This window comes from Opisthocomus hoazin, chromosome 13 (assembly GCF_030867145.1).
Source record: "Opisthocomus hoazin isolate bOpiHoa1 chromosome 13, bOpiHoa1.hap1, whole genome shotgun sequence".
Taxonomy (NCBI): Eukaryota; Metazoa; Chordata; class Aves; order Opisthocomiformes; family Opisthocomidae; genus Opisthocomus; species Opisthocomus hoazin.
Window position 1 is genome coordinate 25,943,453 of NC_134426.1, and position 20,114 is coordinate 25,963,566.

The following is a 20,114-nucleotide window of genomic DNA, read 5'->3' on the forward strand; positions in this document are numbered from 1 at the left end:
GAAAACCCCAAAACAAACCTCACCCCAACAACAAAATACAAAAAACCCCAACCACAAAACACAAACTTCAGAGCAAGCTGCCTTTAAAACACCTGCCTCTCACCTCTGCTAAAAGGGGCGTGGAAGTGAATTACGAAGGGCCTGGATCACGCGGTCGGGAGTCTTTCCACATCATGGCCTTTTTGCTGCCAAGGGTGTGCTCACGAGATGTCCTCTAATTCGGTTAGAAGTGCTCTTCCAGGAACCGTATCATTACGGAGTTTGAAATTCTGGAAGCCGAGTGGATGCAGGAACACAGGATCGCTAGCGCTCTCCTTCCTCCTTTGTGCTAAAAATGTCTCTGGAATGAGCCGTGTCCCGGTCTGTCAGCCGGCTCCGCTCCCCTCCTGGTGCCCCAGCTCCTGGCGAGGCGTCGTCTTCAGGGCTTGCTTCACCTTCCCGGTGAAACGGTTGCGTCTTCTTCACCGGACCACCGGTAGGGACCTTGTTTCATCCTAGAGGTGAAATTTCTGACATACGCAGGTCCTGCGGAACAGACGAAGCTCCATTTGGTCCGTTTCTGTTGTCTGTGTCTGGATCTTAACGAAGAGTATCTGAGCGTGGTTGGGCTTTCTGCCTCCTGGGGCTGGACTTTGATGGGAGACAGGGACAGACAGCAGGAAAATTAGCTGCAGCCTTTGGGCTCTCGGTTAGCACCGCCGAACCGTGCTGTTGGTTTTTTCGGTTTTGGGTTATTTTTGTGTGAGCTGCGGTGTGGGCAGTCTGCTTAGCTGCCTCTGCCGTTGGGTAAGTGTGTGCCCTTCTAAAGAGGGAGCACGTTTGCGCCAGCTTGCTGAATCCCCCCCTGCAGCAGTTCCTCCCGGATCGGAGCGGCGTGGCGGGACGGATGGCGGCTGCAGGGGAGCAGCCCTCCTTCCCTTGAGAGAGAGCTTCCTCGGTTCGTGCTCTCCGCGGCGCGACGGCAGAGCTGGGGCTGCCGTGTCCGGAAGAGATCTGCGCCTTTTTGATGTAATCAGGTTTGTGCATTCAGACCAATTTTGATGGTTGGGAAGGTTCAAAAAAAAATAATCCTGGAGTTCTTAATAAACCAATTTGGTAACTGTTTGTGGCTTTTGTTGTTCCTCTTTGTTGTGAGGACAGAACTGGTTCATGCTGATGAGTGCTGCATGAAAATTATATTATTAGTAATTACTGGTAATTTCTTGTCTGGAAGCTTCAGGTTTGTGGGAGCACTTAAATCCATTTGCTCCTGTATTCCCTCTGGCTTTGCTGCGATGTCTCTGAGCACCGTGTCCCTCAAGACACTTCAGCAGTTCCCTGTTCTCCATGGCAACTTCTGGCAGCGGTTCCTGTATCGCAGAGAGGCAGTTCTCTCTCTTGCTGCCTTAACGTGGTTTTTCTGCCCGGTCAGTGGGCATCGCTGTACTGTACGGGCTTCCCCGAAGCGAAGGGAGCTGAGCTGGCCCCGGGTCTGTGAGGATTTCGGCGCAGGGCGATGCCTCGGGGATGAGGAGGAAGGCAGAGGACCAGCACGCTTCGCGTTTTCCCCTCTTCCAGAGATAAATTGTCATTTTCTTGTTATTTTAAACGTGGTGTGGTAATGCAGTGGTTTTTGTCAGCTGGCAAAGCTAAGGATTAGTCACAGAGGCTTGTTTTGTTTTCTTCTAGAGAAGCTGGCAGAAAGGTAAAAAGGAAAAAAGCGTACCGTTAAATAAAAAACCCAGGGGAAAAACCCAACCCTAACCCCCCAACTTTCCAAAGAGAATTACAGTATTGCTGTATTTGCTCTTCCTGGGGAAGCATCACCTGGCTACAGTGTCTTAAATCCCTCTTCTAAATTAGGGATATTTCGGATTTTTTGAGTCGTTTGTGGAAACATGCAATGGAGGTAATCTTACCTAGCGTAGCTAAGGAAATGGAAATAAATGGAAGCACTGCTTGCTTGTTCAGTTTAAAAGTTATTTTTCTTCCTCTGTACCAAATACTGAATTTTTTCTTCAAAGATGGTCATTAGAATAGAAACATTTTTATTGTCCTCTCAGAAACAGATTAATAGAGGTGGACTCCTTAAAACCTGTATCTTCTGTTCTGATTTAGTTTCCGGCATCCTAATTACTTCTGCTGCTGCTAACCGTGCCTCTGTATCTCCTTTCCTTTCATCTTCCCGAGCCTGACTGGAAGCAGCCTCAGACCAGACAAACCGACCGAAGGGAAGCTTTGCCGTAGGTGAGATAAGCAGCGTTGGCGGAGGAGGACGGCTGGTGCCTCGCGCAGGACGCGCAGCCCCGGTGCTCGCTCGCTGCCCGCCGCGGTGCTGGTCCCTCTTGGGAACGCAGCCTGGAGGTGGGCGGCCGCGGGGCCGGGTTTGCGGCCGGCTCTGGCAGAGGGTGCTGCTTTGGAATTTGCCTGGGAATAAATAGCAAGTACGCCCTGGGCTATGCTCGCTGAGGCAGTTCCTGCAGATGTTCCAAGCTTTTTTTGTGAAATGAGCAAGCTCAAAAAGCAGAGGGGCTTGTTTTTTGTTGTGTTTTTTTGAGCTCTAGTAAGTTTATCTGAATTTTCAAGCTGTTTGGTTTTGTTAATGTGGAGTCCTAATGACCAGATGTTCTTAATAAATGCCAGATTCCATACTGGTTGGAGATGCTGTAGAGGTGGGGGCTGTGGGGTGTAACCCGATGGCTCTGTACTCCGGGTGGTAAGGTGGCAGCAACTTTGATTACACGTGTCAGCATCTTTTAATGACTTTCTGTTCAGGAAGGTAAGTAAAGCTAAAGGGCAAACAGCTTGTTCCCGAAGCAGAGGGCTCACGGTCCAGGTTGAGTTTATATTTGTAGATTTGTTTTGAATGTTGTTTCTGTTGGCTAAAGCAATGCTTACGCTCTTCTCATGCTCTGTGAACTCAGCTGCTGTGCCTTGCAGTGCCTCGGTGCTGGGAGGGGGAGGAAGGCACGTTATTTTGTGTGATGGAAAGTGCCTATCTGTTTTGGGAGGCTCAAACTCTGAGATGTGTGAAACCTTGAAATGCCAAAATGTCGACAGAGTGAAGCTAAACTTTCTTCTTGTCCAGATGAGTAATGGGAGATTTGCTCTGAGTTGTAAAATAATCATTTCTCACAGGTTCCTCCATGTAAACACTGATGGGTTTTTTTATTAATTGATTCTCTCCTCGCCCCCTGTTTTTGCAAGAGATATTTAGCAGCGCATGGAAAATGTGGCTGGCCCTTAAAGGTCAGAGTCTAGTCTACCATTCTGCTTTTATTATCCTGCTTGTCAGAGAACACAACATATTTCCTCTATTTCCTGTCCAGATTTGCTTTTTTTGTGTATATCTAATTTTTTTCCACGTGTGAATTCTAAATTGGATTGCTAGAAGATACGGTGGCAGTAAAGCTGTTCTCAGAATGTAATTTACTGTATTTGATAGCTTCTGCTGATCTTTTTTTAGTTTCTTGCTAATGATGATATTGATTGGAACATGGCATTTTTATGCAGCTGAAAGGAAAGGTTATGCTATTACGCAGATTTTATTTTTTTTAAAGACTCTCTTACAATAATAAACATATACAGGCAGCAGTTACCAGAACTCATTATTAAGTAGCTGTAAGACCTCTAATGAGATAAACCGTTTAATGTATTGACTTGTTAGTGTCTTTTAGCTCTGCTTTTGATGAAGTGGTAGGTAGAGTATATATTTAGAAACTAGTTCCAGAAAAAACACATCCATCAGAGTGAAGTATTTTTCAAGACCCAAAAAGCAATCACGTTTTCTGTTCCTCAGCAGAAAAGTCATGTGCGAGCTATGAAAGATGCCGGTGGTAAAGCTTTGGCTTCCCGAAGGGAAAACCGGGGGCAATCAGCTCGTAGCATCACAACCAGAATAGGAGAGCGAGAGGCACACGGTGCATTCTTGCTCGCGTGTAGCTCCCCGGTTGACGACTGGCACGATGCGTAGACTTGTAGAAGCTGAGCAGAGGGAACAGCGCAGATTCGGCGGCGTGAGCTGCTCGGTGTAACTCGCACATGATCGGAGCGCACGCGTGCCTGGAGCGAGCAATGGTGGTTTGAAGGGGGCTGTTTGAGCGGAGCAGCTTCTCTCTAAGTACTACAGGCAGCTTCGTCTTGTGCCACGGTAAGCAACTTTGCTTTTTATTGCGTGAAGCTGGTGTTTGTCGTGGGAATTTCTGTACAGTCCCGGTGACAGTCACACTTAAATGTGTTGTTCTTTGAGCTAATGAGCCTGAACCAAACAGCTCTGACCTTTTGAAAAGTGTTCCTGTCCAGATTTGCTTCATTGGTACTCGATTTTGCTGAGCAGCGGGGTGAGCTGTGGACGTTATTCCTGTCTGGAAAGGATTTGGAGATGCATCAGGCACCTCACCGAATGATTTGCTCTGTAACGAACAACCTCCTTCCGTGCATGTTGGAGTTTCTGCTGGTAGAGCCGGCTTGCTGCTGCCAAGCACTGGAACAGAACTGGTTTTCCAGAACAAGAGCAGAGCATCCCGAATTGTTTAAAAGCTATTAATTAGTGTTCTTGACTGTTTGTTTGTTTGTTCTTATTCTCTTTCTTTGATGTCACACAAAACCACTTCTCCGAAACAGGCAGGTGTGTAACGGAACGTGTTTCAGCTCTTGTTTGCTGGAGTGGTTTATTAGCTTACAGCTGAAAATTTGTGCCGTTGGTAGTAATGTGGTGATGGTGCTGATTGTTTTTTCTCTGCAGGGAGGTTCATTTGACCAAAAGAATCAATTGCTTCCCTTGCGTGTTCCAGGATTTATTTGCTTAATTGATCCTGCTAATTAGGAAAATGTATGTTCTGGAAGGCTTTACTCAATCTAAAAATAAAGCTAAGAAAGTTCCGTTGTGTTTATTGACACTAACAACAAGAATGCCCTCGTAAGTAACGGGGAAGAAAGTTGCTTATAACGCCCAACGGGTTTGTCCTCTGAAATATCCATACTGGGACAGTGTGGTTGTCCCCATCAGGCAGCCTGAGGAGCGGAGAAGAGTTTTCTTGCTGTCGGTTTGGTGTTGGCTGTGTTACCTCTGAATGCCCCAGCTCCTGGAGGACTGGAGAGGAGGATCTTGCACGTGTAGATTTTTCCCACCAGAATTACTTAGTTCACCATGTGTGTTTTATCTTGTTGGCGTTTTGAGGCTTTTCTCTTTCCCGCCGTGGTTTCTATGGAAATGTCATGGGTTTGGGTGGTGTGTAGTAACCCTCATGACTGCAGCACAGTCACTCTCTGCGTTGCTTAGCTTGTGCTAATTTTGGGCCTGAATCGTGCTGCAGGAATGGGGCAGCGGGTGTTTGACACTAGCTAGGGGTGCCAGTTACAGAAATGGCAATCCAAGAGGTGCTTTCTCTGTCCCCTGGAGTTGAGAAGATCAAGCCAAAGAGCAGCAGAAGGCGACGTTGCCAGACCAGCTCGAGGATGAACCTCATGGTCACCAGTCTCTTCATGTATGATGCCCACTCGGAGCGGTCCCGGAGACGGGACTGTTGGTGTGGGGAGTGGAGGAGGAGAGGGGCTTCTGTGGCTGACCCCGAGAAGGACACTTCTATCGAGTGAAAGGTTTGCAGAAGCATTGGTACATGCTAAAACATGTAAGGGAACTGGGAGTGTTCCTAGTTGTGTGTGCAAAGCTACATGCATCTTAAAATAAAAACTGCTGACGTTTCGTTGAACTGTCCTTACTGTAAATTAGAGCACTCGGTTTTCCAGTATTTCTCAACGCTGAGAACACCAGCAGCAGAGAGATTTTAGCTCTGTGATACAGGATTATTGGTGTCTCAGGGGGAAAAATGAGGCACCTGGTATTCCAGCAAACTAGCAATTTACCGTTCACAAAAAGCCCCGTGGTGTTGTCTAGCTGAGGGTTCAGTGTTGAACAAGGCTTTTAATTTGCAAATACTGTCAATCACCTTTGCAGCTGAAGAGCTTGAGGTGGGTTGTGCTTGCTGTTGACATGACTTTGTGCGTGCTCATCTGCCATGCCGGCTTAGGGAGCATCTTCCAAAGAACTGGTCAGGACAGGTGGCAGATACTGGAAGTGTCTTTGGGTATAAGAACTGAACTCTAAAGGCGTAAGTGCCTTTAGTTAACTAATCCACTTCCCCTTTGAGCAGGACTTTAAGTGATAATTTAAGCATTGGTCATAGCGCACCTCAGACTATGAACAAGGGGCTGAGGTGGGATTTCAGAGACGGCTGCCGTTGGTGCAAGTACCGTGCTTTGCTGTTTGCTCTGTTCTTTTGGGTGGGACCTTTAAAACCTCTGTGTTCGTTAGCTTTCTTCCTGGATGCTCCCGTTGCCCTTGGTCTGGCAGTGTTTCTGAAGTAAGAGGTGCTGGGCTGCTCGGGGGGAAAGATGCTGGAGGAACACAGAAAATCATCCCCTTTGTCCTTGCCATCTCCCCTTGCACTGCACCCGACGTGCGTTGGCTTGGGTGAAGAGAGTGGAAGAGCCTTTCCCGGGAGGGTTTCTGTAGCCATTCACAAGAATGCTCCTTGAGAACATCAGCAGAGGTGTGCATAAAACCAGAGGTATTAGTGCCTGCTTTTACACAGAATGACAGAACGGTTGGGGTTGGCAGGGACCTCTGTGGGTCACCCAGCCCAACCCCCTGCCGAAGCAGGGTCACCCAGAGCAGGCTGCACAGCACCGCGTCCAGGCGGGGCTGGAATATCTCCAGAGAAGGAGACTCCACAGCCTCCCTGGGCAGCCTGGGCCAGGGCTCCGTCACCCTCAGAGGGAAGAAGTTCTTCCTCATGTTCAGCTGGAACTTCCTCTGCTTCAGTTTGTGCCCGTTGCCCCTTGTCCTGTCGCTGGGCACCACTGGAAAGAGTCTGGCCCCGTCCTCCTGATACCCACCCTGCAGATATTTGTAGGCATTGATAAGATCCCCAATGTCATCTTAGCAAATAATTTGCTCCAGTAAATGTGACAGGCTAACTCGGGGCTTTCGGAGAGGCTGAAGGAATTTGTCCTTGAATCCCAGAGGAGCTCAGTACTGGGAAGCGTTTGGGAGGCTGATACTGTTGTTTTGAAAACCTTGGAAGTGATTGCCAGGGAGAGGAACATAAGAAAACTACTTCCTTCTCCTTCAGATAAGGTCAATTTATAACTGTTTGACTAGTCTCGTTATCTCATCTTGCCTGGGGTGATAGATGGGCTAGATACCTGCGCTCGGTTGGTTTGGGTCCCTTTGTGCTAAAGGAGCACCTGACATTATTTTGAAAGTGTAAAAACTTCTGCAGGGACAAATACTGTAAGGAGTAAAATGTAGCATTCTCTGCTTCCCCCTGTGATGGGTTTTGAAAATTCGGTCGTTATTCTGTAACACGATGTAGTTATGATCCTGCCTGTCCGCGTGAAACCGGAAAATATTTGCAGCTCAAAATAAACTCCGCAAGGAGAATAGTTTCCGTGTTATCCCCTATTCAGAGGAAAGCTACTGGACTTCAGTCCTAAATAAAGACTCCAGCCAACTTTGGGGCTTGAAGCAGCAGCAGTGGTTGTCCGAAGCTGAACAAGGCTGCTTTTCCGCTCTGCCCTTTGCACTGACCGGGGCAGTGGAGCAGGTTTCGCATCGGCTGCTCAGGGTTGCCAGTGCTTCCAATCGCTTGGAGGGTGGTTTCAGTTGTGTAAAGTGTAAGATGGAAAACTTTCCAAAATGCATGTATTGAGCCATCGGTTTGCTGGCAAAGTAATTTGCAAAGCTTGCTGTTCTCTTTAGCACCCCTGGGAAAAAAAAAATGTCTTCAGCAGTGCTGGAGAAGGCGATGAGTTCCGTGGTTTTGATACCGTTAGACCTATTTATTTTGTAAGTAGGAGATGCTTCGAATGTATTTAGGAGTAAATCATCCTCGAAGCCAGCCCTCTGAACAGTGCTTGTTCTTCCTCCAGCCTGGGCTATCGGGATCTGGATTTGCAGAGGAGAACGGCCGATCCCCTCAGATTTTTCTTTTCTGATTGCAGGGGATTGACTGCGTCGCTCATTTCTGGTGCATTTATAAGTAGCAATTCCGGTTAGTTTGGAGCTTGGAAGTTTTCTCTCCCGTTAGCTAATTATGGCTGTTAGGCTCTATTGTCATTATCGTCACTCAGGGTATTTTTGAAAATTAAAGGTGAAAAGTGACTGCAGAAAAATAAAACTCATCAACGTGGGTCCCCGAGCCTATTGTGAGTCACCCTTGCTGATTTTAGTGACAAAAATCAGTTTGTTTTGTTTTGTTTTTTTACCAGCTGTTGACTCCTGCGAGCCCCGCAGCTCCTCGTCGCGGAGCCGGAGCTGGTTCGTGTTCTGGCTCCAGCCCTGGGGAGAGCCGCTGTCCCCAGCGCCCGGCCAGCGAGGCAGCTCCACCTTCACGCCTCTCCACCTCTAGTCTGGGGTGAGGTGGTTAAGCTTTTTAGTAGCTTTTGGATGGTTTTCATCTTTACCAATTTTATTAAAAATGCTGAAGCTGAGTCGCGCTGTCCTGAGGAAGGAGGGGTAGCTGGTTCTTGGCAAAAGCTTGTATTTTAGTGGGAGAACAGGGAGGAGGAGGAGGTGGTCCTGGATTTACAGAAATGTTCATGACATTTTTTTTTTTAAATAGATTTATATGTTTATTTTTCTTATTTATGATAAATATAACAAATAATATTATAAATAATACATCTATTTTTATTATTTTATTTATTTTTATTATTTTATATTTTTTAAAATTTATTTAGTGTGCACCTGAGTAAGTCAGACAACCTTTTAGAAGTCGTGTGTGTAATTGGAAAAAAAAAATGTTAGCAGTGTGTCACTAGAAGTATGGATTGTTAATGCTGCCATTGCTTATGCGTTGCTTTTCTTTCTTGTAATTACGAAGACTGGTATTTTTAGGGTAGATTTGCAGCTTGTCTATTTTCTGCCAAGTTGGCTAAAAATGTTGGTCTCACGTGACATGATAAATATTCTCTTGGAAACCGATGCTGTACGTGTCTTGAACTTCCCCTTCTGCTGATGTCTGGATTCGTTCCTTAAAATTGCAGCAGCAGGAGCTGGGGGAAAGGTGTCCCTTTTCGATAAAGCCTGGGCGTATGGCTGTTACGGGTCCGAGGAGCAGCTTGAGGAGTCTGTGCAGAGAAAGCCGATAGACTGGAATGTTTGTGTTTGCTTTAGCTTTTGGGTGGAATTAGCCTTAGTTGTAACCTCTTTCGGTTGCTGTTATCTTTTATGTGGAATCTCTAGAGCTCTGATCCTGTGGTGAAATCCGTGCGGAGAGAGTCCTTCCGTGCTGAGGTCCCGGGTCGCCGTCGCGAGGCTGGACACCGAGCACGGGGCTGCTGCCGTACGGCTCTCACCTGGTGCCTCTCCGCTGGGCAGGGCTCAGCCTTTCCGGCTGGAGTCGTAGCGCTTCTCTGGCTTCATTTACTTATTTTAGGGCTGCCCTGACAGGAGCTTTTCCCTGCCAGCGTGTCTTCTGGCCGCGTTGGTAAGACATCGAGGTGTCCGTTTCTTCCGAGGTGTTGGGGGCTGCGCGTTGCTGGTGCTCTTCCCGCTGGGTCCTGGCTGAGCTCCCGCCTGCAGCAGCTGTCTCGGGGTCAGCCGGCCCCGCTCCGAGCACTGTGGGACCTCAGCAGGGGTTGGACGTACCCACCAGAACAATGCGTCTGCTTGTGCGTGACACCTGTGAAGACCATGCTGAGTCTGAAGACTCAAGGTCGTAGTGAGAACCTTCTGGTAAAAGCCGAAATTGCTGTATGTCCTCTTTTCAACGACACCCTCCAGTTCCAGGTGGCCTGCGAGGTGCTGCTGGCTAGTCCTTGGGTGGAAAAGTGTTGGGAAAAGGCATCATTTGTGTGCTCTTCCAGATGAGGTGCAGCTCACGGGCGAGCCTTTGCCTTGTGTGTTTGGGCAGCATCGTGTAGGTAGACCCGGGGGTTTCCAGCGATGGCGTTGCTGGGAGCGCTACGTCAAAACACCATCCAGAACATGTGAAAGAGTGGTGTCCTGTTTGTGTTACTGGTTTCTGGACTTTGCTGCCATTCAGGATTTTAGCTTACTGATATAAGCAAAATAAAAGCATATCTGTGGAAAAGCAGAAATTGAAGTTTGAGGCCAATGAATCTGTATTGTCTGACAAAGGGGCAGCTAATCTGCTGGAAAAGGGGGAGGGTTGACTTTTAATGAGAGTTTATTAGATGTTCAATAGCTGTTAACTTGCTATATTAATAAAATGGACAATCCTCTCTAGCTTGTCTCCTTAAAGTATTCTATTAATTGAGAACCCCCTTTAATCCATTCTTTTAAAAATTAATTAACGTTTTGAAAAACACTTCTTTGACTGTAGCGACCTGATATGGATTAAATTGGGGCCATGTCGCGACTGCTTGCTTTCTGTACCTTAGCTGCAATGTGTGGGCTCTGTTGATAATACCAACTTCAGATATAAGAGCTTAAGACTTCTAAGAACAAGACTAATGGGCCGACTTTTTTTTTGTTGTAGCGTTTTGAATTGGCAGCAAGTAGAAAAGTAGAAATGAGAAAACTGGGTCTGGTGCCTGGAGTGAGAACTTGGATATAATTTGCAGCTCAGCTACTGGTTTATGGTTTGCTTGAGAGCCAGCATTTGCAGTGAAATTTGGACTAAGCTATCCAAACTTAGCTGTCCCTCAGACACTTGCATTACCTGGAAAACACAGGTGACTTTTGTCGCTCAGAATAATTGTCCTTTTCTTCATGCCACGCAGTGACCAAAGTCGGAATGTTGAAGCCCTCTGGCTCCTCTACCTGGAAGACACTGTTACTCTGTCTGGGTATGCCCAAACCTCCAGCTTCGGGTGATTTTCAGTTTCTACCTGCCTGTTCCAGAGGCTTTTAGATGCAGTCAGGCTTGTGGCGCGCGAGGAGGGTGAGCAGCATCTCCTCTCTTGGTCAGGCAGGTCTGGTGCTGCCCGTTAGGCATATGGACACGTGTGCTCTCGATGTTGCTGTCTAAGAAATTCCAGATCCAGAATCAGGTCACTGTTTACAAAGCAGATTTATGTCAGATATAAATACAGCTGTAATGCCCTTTCATGAAGGGCATACGTGGCTCTTGCGAAGGCTGTGTGGCGCTCCTGCCATCTGACAGCTGACACACGAAGCCGCAGCAGCGAGGGTGGAGAAATTCGCAAGGCGCAAAGCAGCGGGCCAGACTGGAGCGAGAATTGTAAAGCCAGGACAAGAAACGGCACCGCGTGGTCAAGGCCTCCAGAGCTGTCCCTGAAATCTGAACTGATGGAGCTTGGCGCTTTCTGCTTTGTGCTTGGCTTCCGCAGCTGCTGTCAGGCTGGAACAAGGTTTCCATCCTATGGCGCATCTAAGGAAAAGGAAATTTTTGTGCCATAAGCCTTTGTGGACTTCCTTTTGTAACAATTTCTTATAAAGGAGACTTCAAAAAAAGGACACTCCCGATGCAGTTTGGGTGTTTGGGGGGGAACAGAGGAGAAAGGTTTGTATGGATGGGCTTCAGACATCAGGAAACAATTAATCTGTTTGCTTTCTTTTGCCCCATGTGCACAGAATGTCCCCTTGCTGTAGGACACCCTGACTCGTGAAGTTTCATTTTTAGTTGGAGAAAACAGTTGAAATCCAATTTACTTTTGAGGAATAAAACCACAGGGAATTCCACACAAGTCCTCAAGGAACATGAGAAATCCACCCTTGGGAAAGCTCTCTGCTTGCCTTGTTGGGCTGAAACCACAAGAAGTGGTCTAGGGCTGTGGAATGCTTGATTAGGTCCAGAAATTCCCTGTAGGAAAGAGAATCGTTTTCTGGAGAGGAGTCCAAGTGAAGCCAGATCTTGGCTTTTTGAAACCAGTGGCAGTGGGGAGCGGCTATGGGAGCGGTTCAGCAGCAAAATGGGTTGTAGTAAAAGGCAAAAGGAATTGTTTCAGAGTTTTGTCGTGTGGATTTCAGATTTTTTGTCAGTGTTTCACCACCTTCACCATGCGAGTGGTGAAACACTGGCCCAGGTTGCCCAGAGAAGCTGTGGCTGCCCCCTCCCTGGCAGTGTTCAAGGCCAGGTTGGATGGGGCTCTGAGAACCCTGGGCTGGTGGAAGGGGTCCCTGCTCATGGCAGGGGGGTTGGAACCAGATGATCTGTAAGGTCCCTTCTAACCCAAACCATTCTGTGATTCTATGATTTGACAGCTGAAAAGTTAGTTTTGTGATTCCCAAGATACTAATGCCACTCTTGGGTTAGGAGCACAACTTAATTACATCTGATAATGTTATCCACAGCAAGGGTTATTTGCAGAGGGTTTGGAGGATACTGCTTTCAGTGAGGGTTTGAGCATCTTTTGATCTTGCCTAGCTTCTTTCCTTGCCATTTGTAGACACAGCCAGGAGATCTGCAGCCCTCGTAGAAGAGGGAGGGGGGAGCGTTGGTATGGGGCCGTGCTTACCCCGAGGTTGTGAGGCCACACGCTGTGGCAGGGGCCGGCTGCCTGGGCGGCTCTGCTTGTCTTCATTCCATTACTGCATCAGGCGCCTCTGCATCTACCCAGACTGAAACCAGAAATGTTCTTGAGGCTTCCAGGTGCTTACCCACGGCAAAAGGGCATGCCTGCGTCCTGGGGAAGATGGGGTGGGATGTGCGCAGAGAACCTCTGGGTTCTTGGAGAGATTTATTAGCTGTGATAATTTCGAGGAATTATTTTAATTTTCTGCAGAAATTACAAATAGCTCCAACGGCAGTTGGCAAGAAGAAAAAAATTTCTTTTGCATTTTCTTTTTGCAGAATTGGGTTTGTTATCAGAGAAACTTAATTTCCTTGAGCTCCCTCACTCCCTCCTCTATTTAAAAAAAAAAAAAATATTTTGTGTCAAAAGCTGGACCCAGAAACTCTTTAGTCTGCTCCATCATGAATTCTCTCTTGGATGTTGGGCCAGATCACTTTTCTCTCTGTACCTCAGTTTCCCTGCAAATGAGGGATAATGGTAGCTGCCCTAGCTCCCGGGGCAAGGGCCGAGCTCGGATGCATCTGTCGGGCGCTGGGAGATGGCTGCAGGGAGTTCGGCCGGGCACCGGCCAGGCACCGCTGCTCTCGGGGAGCTGGAGCAGCCACGCTGCTCCCCGCGGGGTTGCTCGGGGTGGGTGGCTCGCTCGGATGGTGGCGTTTCCTCTTTTCTTGCCGGTGCCTGCATTTGTCTCCTTAGGCACTGCCCGCTCTCCGTGGCTTGCAACAAATTCATAATTTATTACTATTTTTTCCGAAGCCTGCCCTGATGGGACTTGCGGGTTTCCGGCTGAGGGTGTCCAGGCTGGCTGGAGGTGCTCGTGTTCCTTTCACGGTGCCATTTTCTTTCCCTGTTACGTCACATTTTGCTTCACAACAAGTCTGCAAAATGATGGAAATGGGAATTAAACGGCATGTCAAGAGAACCAAACAAACGGAAGACTAAACAGCTGGCCCTGAGTTTGATCTAGAGGAGAGTTTATAAGTATTGCGTAGAAACACGCCGTTCTTTGCGTTCAAAAAGCTTGTTCACAATTTCAATATCCAAAGGTGCAGCTGGCTTCCCTCCTGGGAGTGACAGTGTCACTCTGCAGTGTCGGCAGCCTCCGCCAGCCCCGTTCTGTCTCGGCGCGGGGGAGTCTTATTGAGGTTGACTTTCCTGCGGGTGTCCTCTGCCTTGAGCGCTGGGAGGGTTTCTGCATGTTGTGGGAAATCAGAAGATGGGTGGCTGTGGCGGTGGAGAGGTATCGGGGCTGTTGAGCAGGTGGTTGGTGCGTTCAGACAAGGAATTGAAGAGGTGATTGAAAAAGAAAAAAAAAAAAAAGCGAGAAGGTGAAAGCAAATGTGTGTGTGTTTTTTTTGTTTGTTTGTTTGTTTTTAAATAGCACTTTAAATGTTTTGCAGGTATTTGTTGGGGATGCTTTTCAGATTTCATTTCTAGGGTTTGATTGCGTTGAAGGTATAGATATAATCTGACCTTTCTCTTCCAACACCATATGACAGGCCATCTGATGTTTGGTGTCTCTTGTCTCTCCAGCCTCTATCTAACTGCAAAATACACGTCCAATTTGCCTCCTGCATTGTGTTTATATGACAGACTGTCCAATTCCATTTCTTTGCTGTGAAAACGTGGTTATTTAGGAGAAAAAAAAAAGTCACCAATAAATAGCGTGGTTTTCCAAGTTTCCAGCTAAACTAATAAATCAAGAACTTATGGGAGTTTGGGGATTACAGTGGGGATTTTGATGTCTCGGGCAGATTCCATTTTAACTCCACTCTGTAATCATAAGGTTTTGATTTTCTTAAAGAGAGAATTGTCTCTGCGTGGTAGCTGCTTTTGCTCTGCTTATGCTCTTGGAAAGGGAGCCTCCATGTGCCTTTCTCCTTCCCACATCCTGGATTCAGTTTCCAGCTCCAGCTATATTTTGAGCGATCATAGTATGTCCCTTGGGGTTGTTTTCTGGGGGTATGTGGGAAGGTGTTGGGTTTTCCCAGGGGAGGTGGGAGTTGGGGATGTGGATTAACACTTGACAGTATCCCTGGGGTGTCTCGTTGCCTGAACCATCCATTGCATCCCGGGTTGGAAGAAGCACGTGGGGCACCCCTCCGCTGCAAAGAGGCTCTTTAACGTGGTGCAGAGAAGTTACAAAGGATCTTCAGACCGTTGTCTTGCTTCAGGGCTTCTCCTCTCACCCAGCACAGCGGTCGCAGCAGCTTCCAGGATGATGGCACTGATCCTGGGGTTTTCGCCCCTGAGGATGACTGGGCAGTAGCGTAGGAAAACGTTGGCAGCCAGCGGCGCTACAGCAATGAATCACCACGCTGTCAGAGGGAGAATTAGCACGAGGAACTGTCTTTGTCGTTATATGAACTCTGTGGGAAACCTACAGGGATGGATATCCCTCCTGGATGCATGAAGGAAAAGCAACTCTTCTAGCATTGGGGTTAGGCTGCTTGGGCCGGTCTTGGGTCTTAGAAGATGAACCAATATTGCACAGTTCTTAGGGAAAGCGGCGCTCCTTTAGAGCTTTAAAACCGCTTCAGCCTCAGTTGTTTTGCAAATGTGTATGTATTCTCTGCTGGGAAGGCAGAGGCAGATGTTAGCCTCCTCAGAGAGGGCTTTCTGCTGCATCCAGAAGGTTCCTGGTTTAAATCTCACGTGACTGAATGGTGTCTTCTCTTCCAGCAGCACACAGAAATGTTTCTGTCCTCGGTCAGAACCGCCGTGACTCTGTTCAGTCCCTACCACTAGCGATAGAATTGTAGAATGGTTTGGGTTGGAAGGGACCTTACAGATCATCTGGTTCCAACCCCCCTGCCATGAGCAGGGACATCTTCCACCAGCCCAGGGTGCTCAGAGCTCCATCCAACCTGGCCCTGAGCACTGCCAGGGAGGGGGCAGCCACAGCTTCTCTGGACAACCTGGGCCAGTGTTTCACCACCCTCATGGTGAAGAATTTCTTCCTAATATCTCATCTAAATCTGCCCTCTTTTAGTTTAGAGCCATTCCCCCTTGTCTTATCCCTTCACACCCTTGTGAAAAGCCCCTCTCCATCCTTCCTGTCAGCCCCTTCAGGCACTGGCAGCTGCTCTAAGGTCACCCCGCAGCCTTATCTTCTCCAGGCTGAACAGCCCCAGCTCCCTCAGCCTGTCCTCACAGGAGAGGTGCTCCAGCCCTCTGATGATCTTCATGGCCCTCCTCTGGACCCACTCCAACACATCCATGTCCTCCTCATGTAGTGGGCTCCAGAGCTGGACGCAGGACTCCAGGTGGGGTCTGACGAGAGTGGAGTAAAGGGGCAGAATCCCCTCCCTGCTGGCCACGCTTATCTGGATGCAGCCCAGGATATGGTTGGCTTTCTGGCGTGCAAGTGCACATCGCCAGCTCATGTTGAGCTTCTCATCCACCAGCACACCCAAGCCCTTCTCCTCAGGGCTGCTCTCGAGCCTCTCTCCGCCCAGCCTGTACTTGTGTTTGGGATTGCCCCGTCCCACATGCAGGACCCTGCACTTGGCCTTGTTGAACTTCATGAGGTTCACACAGGCCAACCTCTCCAGCCTGTCCAGGTCCCTCTGAATGGCATCCCTTCCCTCCAGCGTGTCAACCACACCACACAGCTTGGTGTCATCGGCAGACTTGCTGAGGGTGCACTCAGTCCCACTGTCCATGTCGCCGACAAAGATATTGTGCAGTGGTGTTTCTTCTTCCTAGAAGATGTTACCCCAGGTCTTGGAAAAACCTGCAAAGGTCCTGGGTGTTCTGGAGGTGCAGCAGTGACTGCAGGGCAGCGGCTGGATCGGGGGCAAAGTGAAGGACCTGGGCCCATCTGCCCCACGACGGCTCCCCATGGAGGAGCCTGGACTTGCCTGTCCCGTGGCCCTTGAGCTGGGGACTGTGGAAGTGACTTAAAACAAAAACTTTACCCTGCTTTAGACTGAAAAAGTTGAGGGATAAGCAGCAGAAATTACCCAGCGATTTGTTACCCAGGCCAAAGAAGAAACTCTACCAGTCTGGCACGTAGTTGAATTTGACCTCCTCTGCCTCAGCTTGCAGTCTGCTCAGCTGAAAACACCCTGGAAACCTATAAATTATGAAGGCGTTATTAGAGGCTGGGGGTTCCATGATGTGGTTGGCGTTAAGGGTGATTTGCAAAAGCAGTAAGATCTGGTGGTTTAAAAATGCTACATCATTCCGTATGTGAGGTGCGGAGTGGTAGAGGGGAATAAATAACCCCAGCCCAAAATATGCTGAATAATGAACTGAAAATGGTTATTGATTATCTGTGCACCTTCATTATCCTGCTGCAATCCGAGAGCAGCTAGCGATTCTTTTTGCTTTATTAAAAAAAACCCGCACACTTTCAAAGGCACTTATGAAATATTTAGTGTAATTATTTCCAAGATCAAAACTCCACAGAAATTATGCAGCCACAGAAACCTTGTTAATCTGTTGGCGTTATGCATGAAGGAAGCAACAGAGACATTAAACATTTACTGCTCTGGTGCAAAATGGCCTCTTGGTTTCAATCTCAATTGCAACACTATTCATCAGCCTTCGCTGCTGCGTTTGCCTTGCTGCCCGTGCAAGAATTTGAGATGTCATTACAAGTTGCTACTGATGGAGTCGGACTTATTTTCTCTATCCCTGTTTTGCCTTTAGGCAAGGCAAACCTCAGCCTAATGAAACTGCTGTGAAGTATTGCGGTGCTAGAACACGGACTTTGCAATCATACAGTGTTTCCCTCCGTGAAATAGTCCTTTTAAACCAGCTTCGTTCCCTTTTCCACATGATATTTGCATAAGTGAGGTAATAAAATGTTATTTCCATCTAGACTGTAACTACTGAAAAAGTGGAGTAGCTGTTGATGTCCCCTTTCAGTGTGACAGGGAGTCACTGAGGAAGCAATCCAGAGTCTGTCAAATGTTGACTTGAATCCCAAAGCAGCATTTTTGTGTCTCAAAAACAGGTTTAGTGGATCTGCAGGTATTTGGAGATAAAAATTCAAAATAGCCTTGAGAAATAGTCTGAAACGGACTGTGATTTGGAAAAGATGAGGGCAGAGGCCCATGAATAAACTGTAAAGTGGGGAATGAGTGGTGTGGTTGCCGCTCCGTAGGAGATGAGATAAGGCAGCAATGGGGTTTTGGACCGAGTGGCCATCAACTGCCTTATGCTGTTGGCAAATTCCGCGCTGGGGTGTAGGCCCAACATAAGAAAGACACGAAGTTATCTTCATCCTTCGGGACTGCTGTGGCTCGCGCCAGCCTTAGAGGTGAGGATCGGGAGGAGAAGAGGTGAAGAAAGATGAGAGAGAGGTATGGCGTGCGTCTTTGAACACGAAAAAGAGGAATTGCGGAAGAAAATAGTTAATGAACCATTTGTGGCCTCTCCTGAGGTTAGCACGAGAAGAAAAGGGCTTGAACTGTAGTGAAGATAACGGAGATTAGACAGCAAAAGCCTTTTATGTTTGTAAAAAATCTGGAGACTCCAAGCTTCCTTGTTTCTGCAGCTTGAAGTGTTTTTCTTCACTCTTAATTTTCTTCTTTAAAAAAAGATATAGTCCTGTTTCCTGAGCAGCTTTTAGATGTAAAGCCATTTGTCTTCAAAGCACGTCTGAGCATGGTAGGTCTGGGCTGGGGCAGTGCTCAGCTGGATGCCTGAGGACTCTCGGGGTGAGCTGGTCACCAGCAGCTTGCAGAGCTCTTGCACCTCAGCCTCGCTGCTCTCGAAACTCTTACCCTCAGTTTCGTACTTCCATCCTTAGCTGGTGAAGGGTCAGGAGAACAAGTCTTACGAGGAGCGGCTGAGGGAACTGGTGCTGTTCAGTCTGGAGAAGAGGAAGCTGAGGGGAGACCTTATCTCGCTCTCTATAACTACCTGAAAGGAGGCTGTAGTGAGGCGGGGTCTCTTCTCCCAAGTAGCTAGCGATAGGACGAGAGGCAATGGCCTCAAGTTGCATCATGGGAGGTTTAGATTGGATATTAGGAAAACTTTCTGTACTGAAAGAGTGGTCAGACATTGGACTAGGCTGCCCAGGGCAGTGGTGGAGTCCCCATCCCTGAAGGGGTTCAAAAAACATGTAGATGTGGCACTTGGTGACATGGTTTAGCAGGCACGGTGGTGTTGGGTTGACGGTTGGACTTGATGATCTTAGAGGTCTTTTCTAACCTTAATGATTCTATAACTGGTAAGATGAAAGAGTGGGAACTCTCCTGACTTCCTGCTCTTGTCCCTATAATAAAAAAGGAAAAAATGGAGGGTACCGGGTGGTTTTAATGTAATTTCCAGTGCAGCAGCTAACAGAGAGATTGAGAAGAGGGATGGTGGGGATCCTGTCCTGAGTTAGACGGGTGAGGTTGTCCTCATCCACCTCACTCTGGTTCACTCTCGGTCTTTGTCCTTAAATCGCTGTGCCTCGCTGCTGCCAGCTTTTTTGCTATGAGCGAGGTAAAAGGGTCGGTCCACTGGACGTCAAGAGCACGGTTCGGTTTGTTGCTGGTGTTTTGTTTCTTAATCCAAGTGAAGCCTTGACGAACTGGTGGGGACTGCACCGAGTGCAGCTCTGCTCACTCTCCTCCTGAATTTCCTCAGGAAGAGAGATTGTAGCACCCGTAGAAGTGATGTGTAAGTGCAGTAGTCTCCTAGGGAGGCTGCCTTGGAAATTAGATACACTTGGTTCGGTTTGGGGTTTTTTTGTTTTTTGTTGTGTTTTTTTAACTTGGCCAGCATCCTGTCTCCCTGCCACCACTGCCCACAGAGCACGCAGGCTCCTGCATGGCAGTGGCCTTCAGCTCCTGGCTGTGCCACAAACGAAAGGAAAATGCTGTCCGTTGCTGCCTGCCTGTAGCGTTGCAGAGATTTTTTTCTTTACAGTACTTTACTCAGCCGTCAGCAATTTTCAGTCTCTTTTCAGCCAGCTTGCTGCACTTACCACATTGTCAATGCAGCTTTTATTTTTGTTTCTCTGTGTGTGTATATATATCTGTGTGTCTATATATAAAATATATATTACACATCTATATGTATTTATATGCAGATGTGTAATGCCTGCCTGATTTCAGCATGTCGTGCTGAGAGACTTGGGTCGAGAGCAACCCGTTAAAAGCAGGGTCTGCCCAGTTCCGTTAGCTCAGTTGAGCAGAGGAGCGTGGCTCTGGCGAGGCCGCAGGACGCTGGGTTTTGTGGCTGCTCTGTTCGTGCAGACTACTTGGAAACTTTTAACCTTTGATTTCAGAGGCGTTCTTTTTAATATTCAGCTTTATCCCTAGCATCAGCAGGTGGATTAGAGGCTGGTTTGTCTTTCCCTCCAAACTCATCTGTAACTTCAGTGTGCATATTAGTTCTTTTAATGGCTTCTTTATTAGTTCATTATTGCATAACCTCCAGGCATGGCAGGACTTGAAATGTGAATTTTCCAACCGAAGTTCAGCTGACGGACTCCACCGGGTCCCCTGGAAGTCAGCGTGTGAGTAGGGAGGACTGGCTGACTTTGCGCCGCAGCGTCACTTGGGAAGCAGCAGGAAGGGAGGAAAGTTTTCCTTTCCCCAGATATTAAAGGAGTGATAGAAAGTGAACGTAAGAAGAAACAGTACAGTAGCCTGGAATTTTTAAGGGTTGTTTTTTTCCCCCCACCC

General features: G+C 47.9%; 1 protein-coding gene across 12 annotated transcripts in view; it reads left to right on the top strand.

Moving 5' to 3' along the window:
- Positions 1-20,114, top strand: part of PITPNM2 (phosphatidylinositol transfer protein membrane associated 2) — a 145,715-nt gene that overhangs the window by 45,361 nt on the left and 80,240 nt on the right. The window contains exon 1 of one of the 12 annotated variants that reach the window (XM_075434421.1): positions 4,092-4,129. The exons of the other annotated variants lie outside the window; for them this stretch is intronic. The gene's annotated coding sequence lies outside the window, so the exon portion shown is untranslated. Of the gene's footprint in view, positions 1-4,091; positions 4,130-20,114 lie in introns of those variants that run through there. 12 annotated transcript variants of the gene reach the window in all.